At 36.0% G+C, this 23,899-nt stretch overlaps 1 protein-coding gene and 1 non-coding gene across 3 annotated transcripts in view; both read left to right on the top strand.

Annotated features, from left to right (window-relative positions):
* HNF4G (hepatocyte nuclear factor 4 gamma) overlaps window positions 1-23,899 on the top strand; it is a 155,560-nt gene that overhangs the window by 11,921 nt on the left and 119,740 nt on the right. The gene's annotated exons all lie outside the window — the stretch shown is intronic.
* LOC134759142 (U6 spliceosomal RNA) lies at window positions 11,570-11,676 on the top strand. The gene has a single exon (XR_010135076.1). It is a non-coding gene; the product is annotated as a U6 spliceosomal RNA (small nuclear RNA).

Below are 23,899 nucleotides of genomic sequence, written 5' to 3'. Positions count from 1 at the left end.
GATAAATACACATAAGCCTTTAAGATACAAAGGGCAGTTTCTGTATTTGAAGTTATGCATTAAACTGGTGATTTCAGAGTTTCTCAGGTAAAATCCTAACAACTCTGATTGCAGTACAAGCTCCACGATTCACACCCACAAACACTTCAATGTCACTGACAATGTAATTTCAGCTCACGGATGTTTAGAAGAGTGTGCTCACTCCAGTGCATCTGTTTTTTTTTTTTTTTTTTTTTTTTGAGACGGAGTCTCGCTCTGTCGCCCAGGCTGGAGTGCAGTGGCGCGATCTCGGCTCACTGTAAGCTCCGCCTCCCGGGTTCACGCCATTCTCCTGCCTCAGCCTCCCGAGTAGCTGGGACTACAGGCGCCCGCCACCACGCCCGGCTAATTTTTAGTATTTTTAGTAGAGACGGGGTTTCACCGTGTTAGCCAGGATGGTCTCGATCTCCTGACCTCGTGATCCACCCGCCTCGGCCTCCCAAAGTGCTGGGATTACAGGCGTGAGCCACCGCGCCCGGCCCAGTGCATCTGTTTTAAAACAGCGAGTGATTAGTAGTGTTATGACTTTAGCCATCTTGCAATAAATGTATTAGGAACAGTGGTTTAGTGATTTAGATAAATGTATCAGGTCCTAGCTATTTAACTTCTTTGTGCTTTAGTTTGCACATCTCTAATATGGGATACTACCACTTAACTTTCATAGGATTCCTGAGAATCTTCAATTGAACAACATATGTAAGACAACACTCAGCACCATTTCTGGCACTTGGTAGTTGCTTAATCAACTGAAATATTTTTTCGCTATTATTTTTAATGTCCTCATGATATCAGAACTAGGTTAAAAAGAAAACTCCCAATTTTTTGCTTAAATCAAAAGCCAGGAGTCTTCTTAATTTCTGTCTTCTCCTTACACATCTTATCTAATTCATCAGTAAATTAGAGATCTGCCAATATTAACTTCAATTGGGCCTCACATTTTCTACTTATCTTTATCTCTACTGCTGCTATGTTGTCTGAGCCAATTGTGTACGTGGACAACTGCTGTAAGTCTACGAACTGCTTTCTCCGTAACCACATTGCTCCCTTCAAGGAGGACATTCTTAAAACATAAATAAGAATATGTTATCTTCCTGCTTAAAATCATCTGATTGGTTTCTCATTGTACTAGGAATAAAGTCCAGACTCTTTCTTGCGGCCTATGAGGCATTTGACGTTCCGGCCTCAGCTGTCTCTCTTTTACCTCTTGCAACTCTCTTGACCCCTGAAGTTTTAGTCGCATCTGAGTTTTCTTCATTCTCCTCAAATTAGTCAAGCTGTTTTTTATCTCAGGGACTTCCTTCATCATTTGTGTTCAATATTCCTTCCAAACCCTTCCCCGACCTCCCACACATAAACATCATATGAATATATTTTATCCTTTAGTTCTCAGTTTCTGTGAGTTTCCTCTGATTTGTACAGGTGTCTTTTTTCATATTTATTGATGATTGGAGATAACTAAATAGACCCAGCTGACTGGGAGGTCTCAGCAGCAGACGGTTGAGTGGACATTGTCACAGAAGGCCAGGCAGCAAGAGGAGAAAGGAAATTAGGATGCCGAGTATTTAATGAAGCAAAACAAACAAAATAACTCTGACTCATTCTTTACATATAACTTGAAAATGTAAATTACATGACTTAATTATTTTTGTTTAGATTAAGATATGATGATTACTAAGAAGTGCTAGTTGAGGACTCTAAAGCAGTACTGGACAATGAAAGTATAATTCAGCCTCATGTGTACTTTTAGTTCTCTTATAGCCACATAGCAGGTAAGTAGAAACAAAGGAAAGTCACTTTAATAATCTATTTTATTTAACCCAATATATTAAAAATATAATCATTTCAATGTATAGCCAATATAAATGTACAAATTATTAATGAGAAAAAACAAAGCAAGCCAAATTATCAATGAGATCTTTCCTGTTCCTTTTTCATGGTAGGTCTTGGAAATCTGTGCATTTTACATTTGCAGCACATCTCACTTTCTCGCAGTCACAGTTCAGAGCTCTATGACCACATGTCATGTGGCCAGTGGCTACCTAGTTGGTCAGTCCAGGTCTAAGGGTTATTTAAAGGAAGTTTAATCTGCACCATTCCTTTATCATCTGGGATGACTTTTTATTCAATTTTGTGACAATTTAACTTTGAATTGGTTTTTTAGATTAGATATACCAGCTTTCTATTTTCAATGACTTTTAAATAGATGTATGGGAAAAATATTTTCTGGCATTTATGGAAAACCTATCATCTCTATCTTAATTATGTTTGAAGATAAATAGGGTTGACAGGGGTTAGTTTACACTGGAGAGTTGACAGTGCTGCTAGAGTTTCTGCAACTTTTAAGATTTATGTAAGAGGCAGTTTACACGGAAATTGCACATGCAAGTGGTTCACAAACTTGAGTGGGCATCAGAATCAGCTGGGAAGCTAGTAACTGTGAAGATTTTTTGGCTTCACCCTGGGACTCAGTAGGTCTAGGATGGTGCCGAGCACTTGCATTTGTAGCAAGTTTGCAGGTGCTGCTCCTGCTAGTAGAGGCCACTGCTGGCATAGACCATCTCGTTTCTCCACATGCACGGTGCACGTGGAGATTGCCTTGAGCAATAGGGCATGTTTTTCTTCTATATATGGTTGATGATGCAGACCCTGGAAACTACTCTTTTTTCATTTGTTTGTTTCTATGTGTGTGTGCGCGTCAGGTGAAGGGTAGATGGAGAAAGTTACTTACCTCTTCATTGTGCTGTTGTGTTCTACTTTGAGAAAACAGTAGCAAAAGAACTTTAGGGGAAGGATAACAACAAAATAAATTTCAGAGAAGGAAACTGAGATCAGTGGGCAATACAAGCTCCCTAGTGACTATTCCATATATCTTACTACTTATGCTGTGAGGGGCGGGGAAATAGGAAGGTATTTTACCTGTACAGTGTCTATTTTCTAGGTCCAGATGACAGACTATTAGTGAAATAATAATAGCTCTGTTGAATACTCAACCAAAAGCTAGTATTTTCCCCACAGTAATTTATCTGTTTTCTAGCCATTATGATATCCAGTAAGTTCTAAGTGTTAAATTAGCTTTTAGGCTCACATGGAAATAAGTACCATTGTTTATATGATCAGGGCAGTGCTTGTTCAGCTACTGTTTCATGTTGGATTTCTGCAAAGCTGCAATTGTGTGAATCAGGCCTCAGTGAATACTAGGTAAAATTAATGTCAAATTTCTAAGTGATGAGGAAAATCATTATCAAAGTAAATGTAAGCCTTACAAACTTTGTAAGGCTATATATTTTAAGTTTTTTTAAATAAAGGCTAAATTTAGGAAATAATCCAGTGAAATTAATCTTTCCTCGTTATGTTCTCTGACAACTTATTTCTCTGCTGCATTATCTTTTTTTTTTCTTTTGAGACGGAGTCTCACTCTGTCACCCAGGCTGGAGTGCGGTGGTGCGATCTCGGCTCACTGCAAGCTCCGCCTCCCAGGTTCACGCCATTCTCCTGACTCAGCCTCCTGAGTAGCTGGGAGTACAGGCGCCCGCCACCATGCCCAGCTAATTTTTTCTATTTTTCAGTAGAGACGGGGTTTCACCGTGTTAGCCAGGATGCATTATCTAATATTTATTGAGCATTTATTATTTGCAGGCACTGCTCTAAATGCTTTATCAGCATTAATTCATTTAGTCCTCATAACAAGTTGATAACTATATTATTATCATTCCGATTTTACAGATGGGTGTTACACAACCAGTTAGGAGCAGAGATGATATTCTGCTGGGCTTAATTGCAATATTATATCTTCCTCTGTGAGATTCAGCTGTCTTAATTTGTTCTTTCAACACTTGGTCTTTCTTCCTTGACCTTCTCCTATTCCATAAACTTGTACCCAACTATACATCCATTTGAAATATTTTTGGCCTGGAATTTTGTTCCCTCTTCCATAATTTTATACTTTTTTCTCCCTCCATGCCTTCTCTAAGTCATTCACCTTATCTGAAAGTATAATCCCTCTTCTTTTGGCTTAGCTCTGCCCTTAATAACATTTTACATTAGTTAGCTCTCATAACTCTCAATATATTTATGACTTCTTTATCATTTTTTTTTTTTTTTTTTTTTTGAGATGGAGTCTCACTCTGTTGCCCAGGCTGGAGTGCAGTGGCACGATCTGGGCTCGCTGCAAGCTCCGCCTCCCAGGTTCATGCCATTCTCCTGCCTCAGCCTCCCGACTAGCTGGGACTACAGGCACCCGCCACTACGCCTGGCTAATTTTTTTTGTATTTTTAGTAGAGACGGGGTTTCACCGTGTTAGCCAGGATGGTCTTGATCTCCTGACCTCGTGGTCTGCCCACCTGGGGCTCCCAAAGTGCTGGGATTACAGGCGTGAGCCACTGCACCCAGCTATTTATGACTATTCTTAATTATAAAAGCAGAAACGGAACATTCAAAGAATTTTTTAAAATGAGAATTAAATCACTATCCAGCACACATATACTTCCTTCTTTGAAACCTTCTGCCCAGTGTCTTTCTTTCTTTCTTTCTTTCTTTTTTTTTTTTTGATAAGGAGTCTCGCTCTGTCTCCAGGCTGGAGTGCAGTGGGGCGATCTTGGTGCACTGCAACCTCAACTTCCCGGGTTCAAGCAATTCTTCTGCCTCAGCCTCCCGAGTAGCTGGGACTACAAGTATGCGTCACCACACCCAGCTAATTTTTGTATTTTTAGTAGACACGGGTTTCACCACGTTGACCAGGATGGTCTTGATCTCTTGACCTCGTGATCCGCCTGCCTCGGCCTCCCAAAGTGCTGAGATTACAGGCATGAGCCACCGCACCCGGCCCTGTCCAGTTTCTTATATGTGTGTGTTTGTTGGCAGGTGTATGTTTTATATTTATTCACTATGAGTAATTTGTATATGGATTTTTACGTTGATTATTGAATTATTTTTTCCTTATTAAAGTAATATTTAGCATTATCTTCTTAATATCAAATTAAATGTTCATTAAATAGAAATAATACAATCTACCTAACCCTTTTTAAAATTTTTGTACAGGTTGAGAGTGTTTATTAATACAGCATTTTAAATTTTTTACCTTTATTTTTTAAATTTCCATTTTTATTTTTGATTCAGGGGCCACATGTGCAGGTTTGTTACAAGGGTATATTGGATAATATTAAATCTGGGCTTCTATTGATCCCATAACTCAGATAGTGGACGTAATACCCAAGAGGAAGTTTTTCAGCTCTTGCCCCTTTCTCTCCCTCCCACCTTTTGGAGTTCCCAGAGTCTACTGTTCGTAACTGTATGTCCATGTCTACCCAAGATTTAGTGCCCACTTATAAATGAGAACATGCAATAATTGGTTTTCTGTTTTTGTGTTAATTTGCATAGGATAATGGCCTCCAGTTGCATCCATTCTGCTGCAAGGAACATGATTTCTTTCTTTTTTAAATGGCTGCATAGTATTCCATGGTATATATATACATACCATATTTTCTTTATCGAATCCACCATTGATGGGCACCAAGGTTGATGCCATGTCTTTGCTATTGTGAATAGAGCTGCGATAAACATACAAATGCATTTGTCTTTTTGGTAAAATCATTTATTTTCCTTTGAGTACATACCTAGTAATGGGATTTCCAGGTCAAGTGGGAGTTCTATTTTTAGTGCTTTGAGAAATCTCCAAACTGCCTTCCACAGTGACTGAACTAATTTACATTCCCACCAATAGTGTGTAAGCATTTCCTTTTTCTCTGCAGCTTCACCGACATCAATGCAGCCTATTTATTTATTTATTTATTTATTTATTTTTTTTTTTTTTTGAGACGGAGTCTCGCTCAGCCACCTGGGCTGGAGTGCAGTGGTGCAATCTCGGCTCGCTGCAACCTTTGTCTCCTAGGTTCAAGTGATTCTCCTGTCTCAGCCTCCTGAGTAGCTGGGATTACAGGCACCTGCCATCATGCCTGGCTAATTTTTGTACTTCAGTGGAGACGGGGTTTCACCATTTGGGCGAGGCTGATCTTGAGCTCCCGACCTCGAGTGATCCTCTCGCCTTGGCTTGCCTAAGTGCTAAGATTACAGGTGTGAGCCACCGCGCCCAGCCCAATGCAGCTTTTAAAAAATCAACTTATCTAGTATTAACTTCCAGAAGTTAATTTAGTGAGTCAACAAATTAGCCTTTTTCTGGCTTTTAACATATATCCTTGTATTGCTTTTGCTTTTAAATGATTTTTTTAAGTTAATGGTAGCCAATCTTAATCATACACAATCATACACTCAAATTTTTACATATATATTATATATGTTATATATATAATATTTATATATATTATATATTTTATATATATATACACTTCTGTAGCCATTGCTATGCCACATAGGAAATTTCCAACTTCCCAAAAGTATCACTGGGCTCCTAACTAGGCAAAGATTAATTTCGCCTATTTTACTGTCTTGCTGTGTATTTTTCTGTTGTTCTGTGGTATGCCATTGGATGAATATGCCACAAATAATTTACCAAATCTACTGTCGATGGTTAATTGGGTTTCCCGTTTTAGGCTATTACAATAAAGCTGTCTTGAACATAGTTTACATGTCTTTTACTGGACTTGACACTCCTTTCTGATGGGTATATTTCCAAGAGTGGAATTACTGGACCATAGGGGATACATGTGTTTAGCTAATATTAGTTTTTTAAGGTATAAAATCTATTTAAAATATAAATGGAAATATTTCTATTTTGTCAATTGGTAAGAATATTACACTATCATTTAAAAGGAGAGAGATCAAATAATTTAGAAAAGTGGTAGCAGAGTCTAGAAACAACTAATTCCACTTGCCTTTGGTCATTTCCTTTCTTTCCGTATAAGCTTACTGTACATGCACCTATATAACTATTTTTTCACAACAATATATTCCTAAGTTTTTAGACTTTTATTGTCATACTGTTTTGGCTGTAAGCACCCTTCACTTCCATTCCTCATGGATTTCGCTCATGCCATTGTGTCTGTCCAGAATCACATCTTCCCTGATCTCTGTGTTTCTCCATTGCACTTCCTCTAGACTTATCATACTTTTTATTTAACTAAGATTATCAGAGCAATACATTTTAAAGAACTTAAGCTATTCTTACAAATTATCTCTTCTGGTCATCTTATAGCATAATTTTCTCTAAATTAAGCACTTCTCTTATATCTTCTCTTATACCTCTGAACCAGGAAGTGAACTCAGAAAAAATTTCCTTCATCACAGGCTTTCATTTGTTTGTTAGGGTGTGCCGGCAATAAATATTTTCTCTCTGGGACACCTAAATTATAGCCACTGTTTTAACCTTAATAATATTGTTGAGGTGCAGACCAGACAATGTTTCCATTATTGCAATTTTTATTTATTGGAGGATAAAAGGTTGTTTAGTGAAAAGAGAAGGTGGGAAGAGGTAATGATTGGCAATTCTTATTTATTGGAGGATAAAAGGTTGTTTAGTGAAAAGAATAGATGCGAAGAGGTAATGATTGGCTAAGTACTATGGAACTCCCTGACACTGATCGAATTATGTTAATGTTTAGTTCATATTTGGGAGTATTACAGTCGCTTGTTAAAACTCCATTATGTAACTCCATTTTCAGGCCTGGGATCATGATGGGGTTAGGGATAAATACAATGATTAATTTTTAATGCAAGGCAATAATCAGATTTAAATATTTTAAATCTGTGTATTCTTTTTCGTATTGTTTTTTAAGTGGTTTTAATTTTGAAAAAATGTTTTAGTTAATGTTCAATGATATTGCTATTACATGAGAAGTGAGGTGATAATAAGTAATCTTTTTAGACCAGTCTTATCAAAAATTTACAGCATACCATGTACTGGTTATTTGCAGGTATTCTTTTACTCATGATCTCTCTGTATTTCTTTGAATGCATGTTACCTTGTGAGTATCAGTGAGTAGGCTGTGATGTTGAACATCTGACAGGCATCCAGACTCTAATTAACTGTTGAAATAAAAATATTAAAAAATTAAGAATAGGCTAGGCATGGTGGATCATACATGTAATCTCTGCACTTTGGAAGGCTGAGGCGGGTGGATCACTTGAGGTCAGGAGTTCGAGACCAGCTTGGCCAACATGGTGAAACCCCGTCTCTACTAAAAATACAAAAATCAGCCTGGTGTGGTGGCACCACCTGTAGTCCCAGCTACTTGGGAGGCTGAGGCAGGAGAATTGCTTGAACGTGGGAGGTGAAGGTTGCAGTGAGCTGAGATTGCACCATTGCACGCCAACCTGGGTGACAGAGTGAGACCTTGTCTCAAAAAAAAAAATAAATAAATAAAACAAAATAAAGACTATCTTCTCATCTAGTATAGTACTTTACAGATAGCGAATGCCTTGATAAGTATTTGTTGAATGAATGAATATATATTAGTATAATAGGTTAAATTGTAATAAGCCTATGTTTCTTTGATTTAGATAATAGCAGGGTATATTGAGAAAAATGTGGAAAATAAACAGAATTTATATACTAGCCCTATAAATGTATATATATGTTATGTGTATTATATCAAATAACTTATATTTTATTAATGCAAATGAACCCTGAAGGTTTGTGTAGCACTATTTAAGCCAGCAGTTCTTTTCCTCAGGGTGCATCCTTCACAAAGTCTGGCACATGAATAAGAGGAAGTATGTACAGTACTATCAATCAAAGCAACGTTGTTTTAGTAGTAGAAATCAACAAAGAATCCCAATGTCCATCAATATGCATAAAACATTGCTTTATATACTTATAATGGAACATTACATTGTGGTGAGAACATATAAACTAGAGGTATACTCATCAACATGAGTAATAATATTATTACTTACATTTTGTAAAGGGAAGGTAGGAATATTGATCAAAACCTCAGGTTAATGCTGAATCATTTAAATCTAGACCTAGCAGGTGGGTGTATGATTGGAGAGAGGCACAACCGGGGCTTTCCCAGAGTGTCAGTGTTCTCTTTCTTCACTTAGGTAAGTTACTTGGTGTTTCATTTATTGTTAGCCTTTTACCTGCACAAATGCATTATATGCATGCTTTCATCTCTGATATATTTTAAAATTAAAAAGAAAATAAACTATTTCCTAGGGGCAGTAATATGTTAGGTAATATCCTTGTATTTATGGAGCTTCCAGCTACAGTCAAGGTAGACATTAATTCAATAACTGCAATTACTCCAGGCTTATTTAATAAGAAGTATGTGATGCCATAAGACTATGCAATAGCTGATACAATCTAATCAAGAAAGCGCAGAAAGAGCTTCACTGAGAAAGTTATAACTGAGCTGATATCTAAATGATGAGTGAAAATTAACTTAGAAAACAAAGGAAAAAAAGAGGAATATTTGCAAAGACCTTCTGGTGCAGGAGAGAGCACTGCTGAACATGAAGAAAATAAAGAAGGCCAGTATAGTTGGAGAAAACAGTATCATGAAGAATATAATTTGAGAGATAGTAAGGGTCAAAATAAGAATCTTGTAGATAATGCTTTTGCCTTTGCCTATGTTGATGAGAAGCTACTGAGATATTTTAAGCAGGGAGATGAGGTAAACAGATTTACATTTTGAATATATTATTCTGGTGGCAGGTGAAAAATGGATTGGGTGGAGGCAAAGGTAGATACGGGAAGACCAGTCAAGAGAGTATTTTAGTAGTTCAGGCACCAGATCATGATAGCTTAACGGAAGTTACTGGTAGAGAATATGAGAAGAGTAGATTGATTTCCGAGAAATTTTGAGGGCAAAATATAAGGGACTTCGTAATAATTTAGAAATGGCAAGTGTGCGAGAAATTCCTCAAGAATAATTTCTAAGTGTCTAACTTGCCTAAATGAATGGTTGGTGGTACCCATCACAGAGAGAGAATATAGGAAGAAGACCAAAGGTTAAATGGACAGTCTAACATGGTCAGATCTGTACACCTAACATGTGTGCATCTTAGATCTCTAAGATCAGGTACTGACTCAATTTAGACTTTGTCTTTCAAAAGTTATGTTTCAACAATATATTTTGTCTGGAATTTAATCTTCAATATAGTGTAACTCCATTTTTCTCTCTCTTTCTCTCTTTTTTTTTCTTTAGACAACATACAGACATATTAATATAAAGTAAGTGTTTGGGCTCTGTTTTTCTCTCTTCCATTTCAATTTCTTACCATTGTCCCTAATTCTACCATATGAATCTCTGGATTTCTTTCCACCACAGGAATCTCTGACTCTAAATCCCACATAATGGAGGATTATTGGTTCTTTGCTACTCACCATGGTTAATTAATACTCACTTCTCATAATGAAGCTGGTAGTATCTAATGTAAGCCTTGTTCCAGAATTAGTGAAGATCATGACGTTTCATAAAAGTGTAGTGAAGTTAAGCACAGCTCTGTGTTTTGTTCCTTTTAAAGCAGAAAGTCCGATCAGGTGCAAAAGTCTGAGTTGAAGAAAGAAGGCTAGAATCATAGCATTTCATTGCAGTCTTCCAATCAGAAACCCCATAGTTATCCTTTCCTTGTATTTCTGACAGTATGGTAGACTGAATGTCTAGAGAAATCCTTTCATTAGCAAAAAACCTAAAGATTCCAGACAGTATATGTATGTTTAAAAATTACTTTGGGAGGCCGAGGCCAGCGGATCACGAGATCAGGAGAACGAGATCATCCTGGCTAACACAGTGAAACCTCGTCTCTACTAAAAATATAAAAAATTAGCCAGGCATGGTGGCATGCGCCTGTAGTCCCAGCTACTAGGGAGGCTGAGGCAGGAGTATCGTTTGAACCCGGGAGGCAGAGATTGCAGTGAGCCGAGATCGCACCACTACACTCCAGCCTGGTCAACAGAATGAGACCTTGTTTCAAAAAAAAAAAAAAAATTAATTGCATAGCTGAGTTGGTGGAAAGTAAGGAGAATTCTCAGAGTCCATGAACAGCATGAACTAACAAATCAAGAGAAGTAAGCAAGGTGAATGTCACTGAAACAGACATTTTTTCTGAAGATGTTTGGAAGTTCTTCATTGCATACAGCCTAGGATTTAAAAGACCATTTTTTGTAAACAAATTTAGTTTGGGCTGGCAAAAGTTGGCAGATTTGACTACAAATACCTCTGCATGAATAGGATCCCTGAAAGGCAATACTTATTGTGAATTAAATAAGCAAATAAAAGAGACAGGGGGTAGGGAGTAGATAGAGCGAGAGGGAGAGAGAGAGAGAGAGAGCGAGAGAGAATGCTCTTGAGGGAGATATTTGGTTCTGGGTGTAGTGAAGGAAAAGGAAAGTTTCACCAGAAGAAAATTCATAACTTCTCCCTTATGTAAGCCATATTCATAGTACCTATGTAACCTCAAAACCTCTAAAGGTAAAATTTTACTTTTAAGTGACACTTGGTTGATAGTGTCCCCAAGTACTTTGCAGAAGCAAGCAAAAATCCTGTGACAAGAAAGCACTTTAAATAAAGGTCACACATAACTCTCATAGATAAAATTTCAAAGGATATGAGATTGCATTAAAAAGATAATCACTGTGCTCGCTTCGGCAGCACATATACTAAAATTGGAACGATACAGAGAAGATTAGCATGGCCCCTGCGCAAGGATGACACGCAAATTCGTGAAGCGTTCCATATTTTTAGGGATAGCATTGGGAGATATACCTAATGCTAGATGACGAGTTAGTGGGTGCAGCGCACCAGCATGGCACATGTATACATATATAACTAACCTGCACAATGTGCACATGTACCCTAAAACTTAAAGTATAATAAAAAAATAAATAAAAAAAAGATAATCACTAAATACAAACAGAATAGAACATCTCAGTGAAAGAAATCAGTAAAAACAAACTGTAGAAGTAGATTACGAAGATTGTTGTTATTAGAAATTTCATTTGTAGAATGTAAATTAATTACATATAATGTTCAAAATAATATAGATTATTAAAAATACGGTAAAAGACAGAAGACTATAAAAACAAACAGATACATTTAAAAAAGAACCAAAGAGCATTTTGAGATATGAAGAAAAATTAACAAATGAAAGTGGAAATTTATTGTATGTGTTATACAGCAGAGTAGAAATAGCTGAAAAGGAAATTTTTGAAATAGAAGATAGATCTGAGAAAATTATATAGAAGGTAGAGCAAGGAGACAGAGCTGGAAAATACAAGAGACTTTAGGAGATAGAGAGGACAGAAAGAGAAATTGCAACATACATCTAATTGGAGAGCCAGAATGAAAGAAGAGAAAAAACATGAGTGAGATGTTTAAAGTGATAATAGTTGAGTTACTTTTAGGATTGATGAAAGACATGGATCTTCATATTCACATAACAAAACAAATCTTAAGTTAATTATCGTATAATCACAGAACGGCTTGATATAGTGAAATCACTGAACATTGATAGAGATTTTAAAAAGCAGAAAAAGATAATATAGAAAATAGAAGACAGTAGTATACGATAGAAATGAATCTAAACATATCAGTGATCTCAATAAATATAAATTGAGTTAAATTTTCAATTAAAGGAGATTATCAGACAGAAAACAAAACACTACAAACAAAATCCCACTTCTGTTGTTTATAGGAACACACCTAAACTAAAGAATATAGATGCTAAGGCCCGGCACAGTGGCTCACGCCTGTAATCCCAGCACTTTGGGAGGCTGAGGGGGGTGGATCGCGAGGTCAGGAGTTTGAGACCAGCCTGGCCAACGTGGTGAAACCCCATCTCTACTAAAAATACAAAAATTAGCTGGGTGTTGTGGCAGGCACCTGTAATCCCAGCTACTCGGGAGGCTGAGGCAGGAGAATTGCTTTAACCTGGGATGCAGAGTTTGCAGTGAGCCAAGATCGCACCATTGCACTCCAGCCTGGGCAACAAGAGCGAAACTCCATCTCAAAAAAAAAAAAAAAAAAAAAAAAAAAAAAAGATGCTGAGTGCAGTGGCTTACACCTGTAATCCCAGCACTGCACTTACAACAGTGGCTGAAGTAGGAATATAGCTGGAACCAAGGAGTTGCAGACCAGCCTGGGCCACATAGGGACACCCCATCTCTACAGAAATAAAAAGAAAAATAATTAGCCAGGAGTCGTGATGTGCCTGTAGTCCCAGCTACTCAGAAGGTTAAGGAGGGAGGATAGCTTGAGCCCAGGAGGTTGAGGCTATAGGATAAACCATGATTGTACCACTGCACTCCAACCTGGATTATGGCCCTGTATTAAAAAAGTAAAAAAGTAAAAAGATGGGAAAAGATATACCAAAATAAAAAAAAAAAGAATTTGTTTTATTTATTTATTTATTTATTTATTTTGAGAAGGAATCTCACTCTGTTGCCCAGGCTGGAGTGCAGTGGTGCAATCTTGGCTCACTGCAACCTCCACCTCCTGGGTTCAAGCGATTCTTGTGCCTCAGCCTCCCAAGTAGCTGGGATTACGTCTGGCTAATTTTTGTATTTTTAGTAGAGATGGGGTTTCAGCATGTTGGCCAGGCTGGTCTCAAACTGCTGATCTCAGGTGATCTGCCTGCCTCTGCCTCCCAAAGTGCTGGGATTACAGGCATAAGCCACCATGCTCAGCCAGAATTTACCTTTTAAATAACATAAAAAGGAAATTCTAAAGCAAAAATACTGTTCTATATGGTAGCTAGCTTCTGAGATGCCACCCAGTGATCCTTGGGCCCCTGGTATTCATGGCTTTTTTTAAGACTCATCTAAGAATGAATAGGCATGATCTTTTTAACCAATAAGATAGTCCAGAAATGACAATGTGTGATTTCTGAGGTTAAACTATAAAACACAATGTAGCTTTCACCTTGTTCTTTTGGAACACTTTATGGGGGACCATCAGCTGGAATTCTGTGTAAACATTTAGACAGTTCTGTGGAAAGGTACATATTTAATGAAATGAAGCTTCAAAAGACACTACCAATTTGCCAGCTCTTTGAATGAGCCATTTTCAAAGAAGATCCCCTGCCCCAGTGAAGTCTTCGGATGTCTGTACTCCTGCTCACACCTTAAGTGTACCTTGTGAGAGACCTCAAAACAGAACCACACGGCCAAACTGCTCCCAAATTTCTGACCCATAGAAGCTATAAGAAGGCCAGGTCAGATGGCTCATGACTCTAATCTGAGCACTTTTGGATGCTGAGGCAGGGGGATGGCTTGAGGCTAAGAATTAGAGACCAGCCTGGTCAACATAGCAAGACCCCATCTTTACAAAAGAGAAAAAGAAAAAAATTAGCCAGGCATGGTGATGTGCACCCATAGTTTTAGCCACTCAGGAGGCTGAGGCAGAGGATCACTTGAGCCCAAGATTTTGAGAGTGCAGTGAGCTTTGATGGGGCCACAGCACCACAGCCTGGGTGACAGAGTCAGACCCTGTCTCAGAACAAAAAAAAAAAAAAAGAAGAAAGAAACTTTAAGATCAATTTTAATTGTTGTTTTAGGCCATTAAATCTCTAAGCAACTCAACTCAACAAGAAAATATGATTGTATTTATTGATTGATTTTTAAATGTTTTACTATTACTATTATCAGTAGTAGTAGTAGTAGAGACAAGATCTCACTACTATGTTGCACAGGCTGGTCTCAAACTCCTGGGCTTCAGTGGTTCTCCCACCTCAGCCTCCCAAAGTGCTGGGATTACAGGCATGAGCCACCACGCTTAACTGAAGATACAATTTTAAACCTTTATGCATGCAAGTATAATGTCAAAATAAACTAGGTAATAATTTGCATACATTTTAATATATAATTACAGTTGGAAACTTTAACACAACTATATCAGCAATTCTAATATTGACCAGCCAAAAAACAGTAAGTACATAGCAGATTTTATAAATTTCAAAAGACTAATGTCATGTAACTATAGTCTTTGACTTTAGCACAGTTAAGATAGGATTCAATATAAAGATAAGAACCCTCTAGTTTGAAAATCAAAAATAGACACCTTAAAATAACTTATGTTTCTTTTCTTTTTTTTTTTTTTTCGAGACAAAGTCTCACTCTGCCGCCAGGCTAGAGTGCAGTGGTGTGATCTCAGCTCACTACAACCTCCGCTTCCCGGGTTCAAGTGATTCTCCTTCCTCAGCCTCTTGAGTAGCTGGGATTATAGGCGCCTGCCACCCCACCCGGCTAATTTTTGTATTTTTAGTACAGATGAGGTTGTACTGTGTTGGCCAGGATGGTCTCCATCTCCTGACCTCATGATCTGCCCGCCTTTGCCTCCCGAAGTGTTGGGATTACAGGCATGAGCCACCGCGTCTGGCCTAAATAACTTATGTTTCCAAGAAGAAATCATAATGGAAATTAGAAATTGTTTAAAAATGAATGATCATGAAAATGCCACATATCAAACCATCTGGAATACCACTGAAGTAGAAACAAAAGGATAAGTTAAGGCCTTAACAACCTTATAATAGAGAGGAAATAACAGTGCAAATAGATGAGATAAACAACTAAAGAAGTCAGAAACAGAACAACAAAATAAACACAAAGAAGGAAAGAAGTCACAATGATAAAAATGTAATAAACAAGGAAACAATAATACAATAGAGAATGAAAAATAGGGAGTGAAAAACAACTTAAAATTTGGAAACTCTTAACAAAATGATTCCAGAACACAAACAACAAGGCCAACGCGCACACACACACACACACACACACACACACACACACACAAATCAGGTAAGAAAAGTGGGGTATAACTATGATGCAGCAGGTATTACAATGATAATACAGGGACACGATAAATAGCTTTATACCTGTACACGTAAAACATTTAAAATAGTAATTGTATCCACAAAAATATAATTTCTCAAAAATAACATTTGAAGAAATAGAAAAACTTAGTAGTCTGATAAATCATTAAGGACTTGAACCCATTGTCAAAAATCTCTCCATAAAGAACATACGAATCTGAATAAATGATTTCACATGTGCATCTATCGAACAGTTAAGGAACCTATAATTTCAGTCTTACTTTAACTCTTTAAAAGAACAGAACATTTGGGAACACTCTACAACTTATTTAGTGAGGCTGGTGTAATTTTGATATCAAACCAACACAAAATACAAGGAGGAAAAATAGTAGGTCCATCTGACTCAAGCACAGATGCAAAGGCCTATACAAAATATTAGGAAAGCAAAACTAAATTTGTTTATAAAAGATAAATCATGATCACAGGTTTATTATAGAAATGCAAACTTGATTAAGCATTAGAAATCTACTAATGTATTCACCAAATTTATAGGTTAAAAGTAAAATCTATTTCAGTCATCTTACAAATACAGAAAAACAACCTATAAAATTAATGTCAATTCGTGTTTTTGTTAAAAAATCTTAACAACCTAAAAATACAAGAGACTATCTTTACTATAATAAAGTGCAGCTACCGAACTTTTTTACTAAATATCTCATTCCATGGTGAAACATTAAAATCCAGAGTAAATCAATGATGCCTGTTTTCACCACATCAGTTCAACATTGTACTACAGACTGGACCCAGGGCAATGGCAAGAGAAAAAGCAACAAGTTATTAGGCTCTGAAAAGAAAAAATAATTTTTGTTGTTGTTGTTGTTTTGAGACAGCCTCACTCTGTCACCCAGGCTGGAGTGCAGTGGCATGATCTGGGCTCACTGCATCTTCCGCCTCCCGGATTCAAACAATTCTCCTGACTCAGCCTCCCAAGAAGCTGGGATTACAGGCATGCACCACCACACCCAGCTAATTTTTGTATTTTTAGTAGAGACGGGGTTTCTCCATGTTAGCTAGGCTAGTCTCGAACTCCTGACCTCAGGTGATCCACCCACCTTGGTCTCCCAAAGTGTTGGAATTACAGGTGTGAGCCACCACACCCAGCGAAAAAACAAATTTTAATGTTCTATAGAAGATAGGACTTCCTATTTTAAAAAATCTATAGAAAAATTTTTAGTAATTTTTTACTATAAAATCCAAATACGGCATTCATGTGCATTTGTATATATCAATAGTCTGTTGTTACTGTCTTAACTTTGAAATATTCTGTTATAATAGCAACATAAATTATAAGGTACCTCAGAATAATGGGAGAAATGCAAGTTTTTTACAAGGGAGAGAATAAAATTGCATTGAAAAACATTAGAAGACACTTAAATAAATTAAAAAGTATATTATAAACAGGAGGACACTGTTTTTAAAATGACAGTTTTACTCAAATTGGTTTATGATTTAATGCAATTCCTATTGTCTCACCAGGACTTTTCATGAAAACTGACTAGCTCATTTGAACATTTATGTGGTAGATCAAATTGACAAGAATTACTGATATGCTCTTGAAAAAGTGGGACAAGGAAAGACCTCTTGCCCTATCAGATATCAAGATCTATTTTAAATCTATTATAATTATTACAACGTATTGTTAGTTTAGAAATATATTGCTGAAACAGAATGCTCGGCCCATAAACAACCCACACTTCTGTGGAAACTCACTCTCTGAGCCTGCTTTGCAGATCAGTGGGGAAAGGGTAGTTGCCCGAACAAAAGATATTGGGAAAACTGGTAGTTAATATAGAAAAGATGAAACTGGATCCCACCTCACACTTTAAATTCAATTCCAATTGGCTTAATAGGTGAAATTTCAAAGGGACATAAGAGAATATCCTTCTGATTACTTTTCATGAAAGAATTAATTTTAAAAAGAAGCAAAGCTGTAAAGAGACACTGAAACATATTTAAAGTTTAAAATGAGAACTTTGTCCAGGCACAGTGGCTCACACCTGTAATCTCAGCACGTTGGGAGGCTGACATGGGAGGATCACTTGAGGCCAGGAGTTTGCAACCAGCCTGGGCAACATAGTGAGATCCCTGACTCTACACAGAATAAAAAAGTTAGCTGGGCATGGTGGTGCATGCCTGTAGTCCCAGCTACTCAGAAGGCTGAGGCTGGAGGATCACTTAAGCCCAGGAGTTCAAAGCTGCTGTGAGCTATGATTGTGCCACTGCATTTCAGCCTGGGCTGAGCATCAGAAAAACATTGTTTGTTAAAAACAAAACAAAACAAAAAAAACTTTGTAGGTGGACAGACACTGTAAAAGACTGCAATGGCATTCCAAAAGCTGGGAGAAAATATTTGCATTGCCCATGACCAACAAAGTTTCGAATATAAAAAGTCAGAGTCAGTCAACTAAAAAAAGAAAACCAATAGAAAAGTGTGAATAAGGCATAGACATTTCATAGAAATATTTGTAAACATATTCGTACTTATCTATAATTAGAGAAAAGCAAGTTTAAACTGAAATTCTTGTGTCATACTCATCATCTTTCCAGGTATTAAGTGTATAACACTGTCAGCATTAGTGAACAACAGGAACTGGCATACACTGTAGGCAAGTGAATCTTTCTACAATCCCTTTAGAAATCTATTTGGAATCAATGGTAAAGTTAAGCTATAACACTGAGAAAGCAGTTCCACTGCTAAGTATATGTCGGGGCAAGGGGCCTTAAACTATCTAGGACAAAGGAAGAATGTTTTTTAAAATTTCCAGTCTTTTATAAAATGTGACAAAAGTAAATTATTTTAAAAAAGGCTTGAACCCAGGAGGTGGAGGGTGCAGTGAACCGAGATCACGCCACTGCACTGCAGCCTGGCAACAGAGTGAGACTCCGTCTCAAAAAATAAAAAAAAAAAATAAAATAAAAAAAGAAATGTTAATACACTTCCAGAAAACAATAAATTTAAAAACATAGACATAAAAAATAGAAACTCATTTTTATCATTAGATTCAGTAGACACATAATTATATTTTAATAAAATAAAATAAAGTAACACTGATGAAACTGTAGTTAGAAAAACCAAACAAGTTGTTCATTGAAAGTGTGATTATTATAAATTAATATGAAGAATCACTATTACACTTGTCACCTTTTGTCATTCCACAATTATTTCTAAATAAAATGCTATGAGTGAAATAGGCATTTCATATATTTTATGACTGTAGGAGCACTTTGAATATTCATAATATGTAATTAATAGAGTTTTTAATGTGACAAATGAGCTTGTTTCTTGCTTGTTTGATGTGTCTAAACAGGATTGATGACAACACTACAAGGAATACTGTATTATTGAAATTGTTCCCATATTTTGTTACACTAAATCAATTTCACAACAGCATGTTGACAGGTATGTACATGTAGTGATGCATATACCTAAACATATGCATATTTAAGAAATCGTGAGTTCACTCTCATACCTCCAATTCTAATCCATCACCAGATGATCTTTCTTGCCTTTTCTCATTCCCTATTTGTCTCTTCTTATATAGCCGGAGCCCTGGCTCCCAATAACTACAAAACATTTATTCATTTGCTTAGTCCTATATTGACATCTAAAACTGTTTCAGAATTACTTCCACTGTACCACTGTAAAACCTAAAACAAATTCTGGATATGTTAGAACATTGTCCCTGTCCCTAACATCCAACCCTGCTCCAGACTGAGGGAATACAGACAAATAATGAGTTCACAGGAAACTTGATTAATTCCTTTCTTTCCTCTCAATCTCCCTCCCTCTTTCTCTCTCTTCATCCCTCCCTCCCTTCCTTTCTTCCTTTTCAGTTATGATATTCATTTGGAATACAATTTACCTTCATGCATTTTACCTTGCTTGCTTTCTGTTTTATGTTTTTTTTTCTGCTTCCATTCTTATTTAATGTAATTTTTAAATATGTATGTTATGCTTTCAAAAGTAAAAACAATATATATAAAAGAATTACAACAGGACTCACACTCTCGTTATCTCTTCTACTCTATACTCCAATCACATGTAACCAATTTCAGTGGGATTCTTTTTCATAAAGATTAGCAGATCTATGTATAATAGTTTTTGCTTTTTTCTTTCTCGAGTAGGGTAAATATATATGCTTTCCTTTTTCCCTCACTTTGATTTTTTTTTCCACTTAATTATATCTCTTGAAAGGTACTCCAAAACCATTTATAGAGATCTTCCTCATTATTTCTTTGTAGTTGCATAGTACTGCATCGTGCATGTGTATTCATTGTATATTTAACCAGCATCCTAGGCTTGGATATTTAGGCAGTTTCAATATTTGCAATTATAAACCATCTTATAATAAATAACATTGTGCATATATTTATCATGGTTGGAGGTGTATCTTCAGGATTAATTCATAGTAATGAGATTAAAGCATCCAAAGAGTAAATGAAAATATAATTATTTTTAACTTTTATACAAAATTAACCCATGGAGCCCGGGATTACAGGTGGATGCCATAATTATTTAGTATTTTCAAAATTCATTTTCAAATCTCCATCCATAACCTATTTTAATTTATAGTTAAATGATGAATTTTTTACATGTCTGCATTTTGATGAAAAGTAAATTCCAAAGTACTCTATCAGATTCATAGGATTCAATGATAATTTTTTGCTGATGTGCAGTATCAAGACCTTCACTGACAATATTGTTAAATTATAGGACTCATCATAATAATCTAAAAACTTTGTTCTTTTAGGCTTCTGACTTTCATTTTTGTTTTTTATCTGACATTAAAAAACACCTTACATTTTTTTCTTAGAAAGAAGTATGAAGAGCAATAAATATACTAAAGATAAAGACAATGAAGTAAGTCTGGTAGTCTCAATCACATCTTTACTTGGGATCAAAATGGTTTAATAATTGCAAAGATATTAAGAGTTCACATGTATTAAATCATGTCAAGAACTTAAAACATTCTCTACTGAACATTTTCCTTTATTAAGCATATCTCCACATTAAAGAGTTTTTTAAAATACAATAAGCTTACATGTTATAATCATAATATAATAATTTCTACCTTAAAACTGTTCTTTAAAGAATTCAGTTTTTACTACATAACTAAGACTTTTTTTTTATAGCAAGTCTTTCTTGGTGAAGCAACCAGAATATTGATTTCTATTGTCATGAAAGCTCCTTAAATTTTTTTTTCTTTCCAGTTTCCACACACAGTATTGAAGGTGAAAACTTCTTAATCTGCATAACTATTTCAGAATATTGTCTTGTCATTGCAACTGTACCATCAGAACATTATCTTAATGAAACTTAAACTCCCAACTATTATGTCAATGCAATCCTTTTCAGTTTTACAAATCCATAGCTGGTTGTTTCTAGTCATCAGTGACATTGAGAAAATACTTCTTTATATCACCAGCCTATACAGTTTACACAGAGATTAAAATAGTTGCCAAGTTAGTGATATTTTTGCATTCATCCAGTTCCTAGCTGTATTTGTTCTGTGAGTGGGTCCATTATTTTTCTTCATTTTCTGTAGTGTTTTAAAGTATGCTGTCATTGAAAAGTGGGACTTGAGCTACTTTCTTTGCAGTGGTTGCAGCTATCATTTCTAACACACTTTTGATGCAGTCTTTCACTAACGTCTCAGCAATTTTTTATGAAGTTTTAGCTTTAACAACACCAACTGCTTTTTAAAGCCATCTATGAATTGTTTATATTTAAATAGGAATATGTACAGTTTCACAGATTGCCAACAATTATGGCTAAAAAACTAAATCAAATATATGGAAGATAATGTTTTATTTCTTTGAAATTGTTTATTTTTCATTATTTTGTTTAGTGTTACCACTACATTCTGAAAATGTATACCTTCTCCTGACCACAATTAAAGAAAAAAAAGTGCAGCTTATACTGCTGTCAATAAATTAAAGATTAAAACTAAATACACAAATTTTACAGCCCTAATTTAGCTAATAATGTTAAATTATAAATTTTAAAAGTAGGCTTAACTTTAAATTAAGACTATACATGTATGTATAAAAGTATATGTCCTCATTTTATCCCATTTTTATACACTTCAATTAATTAATTTCTTCTTATTATTCTTATTATTTTTGAGACAGGATCTTGCTATATTGCCCAGGCTGGAGTGCATTAAAGTGATCATGGCTCACTGCAGCCTCAACCTCTTGGGCTCCAGTGATCCTTCCACCTTAACCTGAGTAGCTGGGATTACAGGCAGGCACCACAATGTCCACCTAAATTTTAAATTTTTTTGTAGAGATAAGGTTTTGCTATAGTGCTGGCTTATACACTTTTAGATTGCAGTTCCCAATCTAATTTTAAAAATATTGCATGGTTCTATTGTGCATGACTTGTATGCGTGTTTTTTAAAGTTTTTATTTTATTATCCTAAGAATACTTAACATGAGAGCTACCTTGTAACAAATTTTTAATTTTTAATTTTTTTAAAGCCAGGATTAGAACTTTTTTTTTTTTCTGAGACAGAGTCTTTCAATGTCACCCAGGCTAAAGTGCAATGGCACAGTCTCCGCACACTGCAACCTCCATCTCCCAGGCTCAAGTGATTCTCACACGTTAGCCTCCTGAGCAGCTGGGACTGCAGGTGTGCGCCACCACACCCGGCTAATATTTGTATTTTTACTAGAGATGGGGTTTCGCCATGTTGGCCAGGCTGATGTCAAACTCCTGGCCTCAAGTGATTGCCCTCTTCAGCCTCCCAAAGTTCTGGGATTACAAATGTGAGCCACCATGCCTGGCCTTTATAACAAATTTTTAAGTGTACAAGAAACTATTATTAACTGTAGGCATAATTTACAGTAGATCTTGATAACTGTTTTTTGTCATACCGTGAGTTCAACATTATCAAACTAGCGAAGTCCTATTAAATGATATGAGTTCACTGATTCTGTGCTTGGATATTATAGCAAAACCAGATTACAGTTAAAGTTTCTGAATGCTTGCTCTTCATTTCTGTACTTATCCCATCACAAACTTGTAGCAAACAATCAGCGAACTGGCTTGGGTCCACAAACCACACATTGATTTTTGCACCTGGAAACATACACTAGAATATTTATAGCAGCACTGTTTGTAAAAGCAAAAATTGGAAACATCCCAAATGTCCATTTATAGTAGAATGGATAAATGCATTGTGGTATATTCATGTGGTGATTTACTATAAAGTAGAGAAAATAAATAAAGCATTCTTGTGTCCATTAACATAGATGAATCTTATAAACACAATGTTCAGGAAAAAAATCAAGTCAGAGAAGAATGTATTACAGTACTATTTTATTTATATAAAGATTCAAAAGAGAAACAACTAAATAGTTAATTGTTACTAATCATAGATATGTGGTAAAACTCAAAGAAATGCAAGAAGTTATTATCACAGGATAGAAATTACCCCAGAGAGTGGAGATTCAATCAAGTTAAGGTACCCAGGGCACATCGAAATTACTGTTCATTCTCTACTTTATAGCCTGGGTATCGGGTATATGGATATTTGTTTCATTGTTATTAAACTGAACACATATTAAATATTCTTTTGCATATGTATTTTATAATAAAATTACTAAACTTATAAATAGGCAAGACTTTAAAAAAATATTTTTGAAATACATTTAAAAACATGTGAACGGCCCAGCGCAATGGCTCATGCCTATAATCTCAGCACTGTGGAAGGCCAAGGTGGGAGGATCACTGAACCCCAGGAAGTCAAGGCTGCAGTGAGTCATGATTGTGTCACTGTCTCCAGCTTGGGCAACAGAGAGAGACTTGGTCTCAATTAAAAATACATTTAAAAATAATAAAATATGTTAAAAAATAGGAAGACATTCCTAGATGGGAAGATAAATAATCACAATTATGCATTTGGTCCAATTCCAATCAGAAAAATAATTAAAAATTAATACCCATAAATATTTCCTAAAGCCTGCAGGAGATGGGAGATCATTATTTTATATTGAGTTTGAATATAGAAATTTGATCATGACAATATAAAAACCTGGTTTTTAAGGTGTTCAGGGATAAAAATAAAATAAAATGCCTATATTCTGTGAGTCT

The sequence above is a fragment of the Gorilla gorilla genome, chromosome 7, assembly GCF_029281585.2.
Source record: "Gorilla gorilla gorilla isolate KB3781 chromosome 7, NHGRI_mGorGor1-v2.1_pri, whole genome shotgun sequence".
NCBI classification, from domain to species: Eukaryota; Metazoa; Chordata; class Mammalia; order Primates; family Hominidae; genus Gorilla; species Gorilla gorilla.
This window is presented reverse-complemented; position numbering and strand designations above follow the sequence as displayed.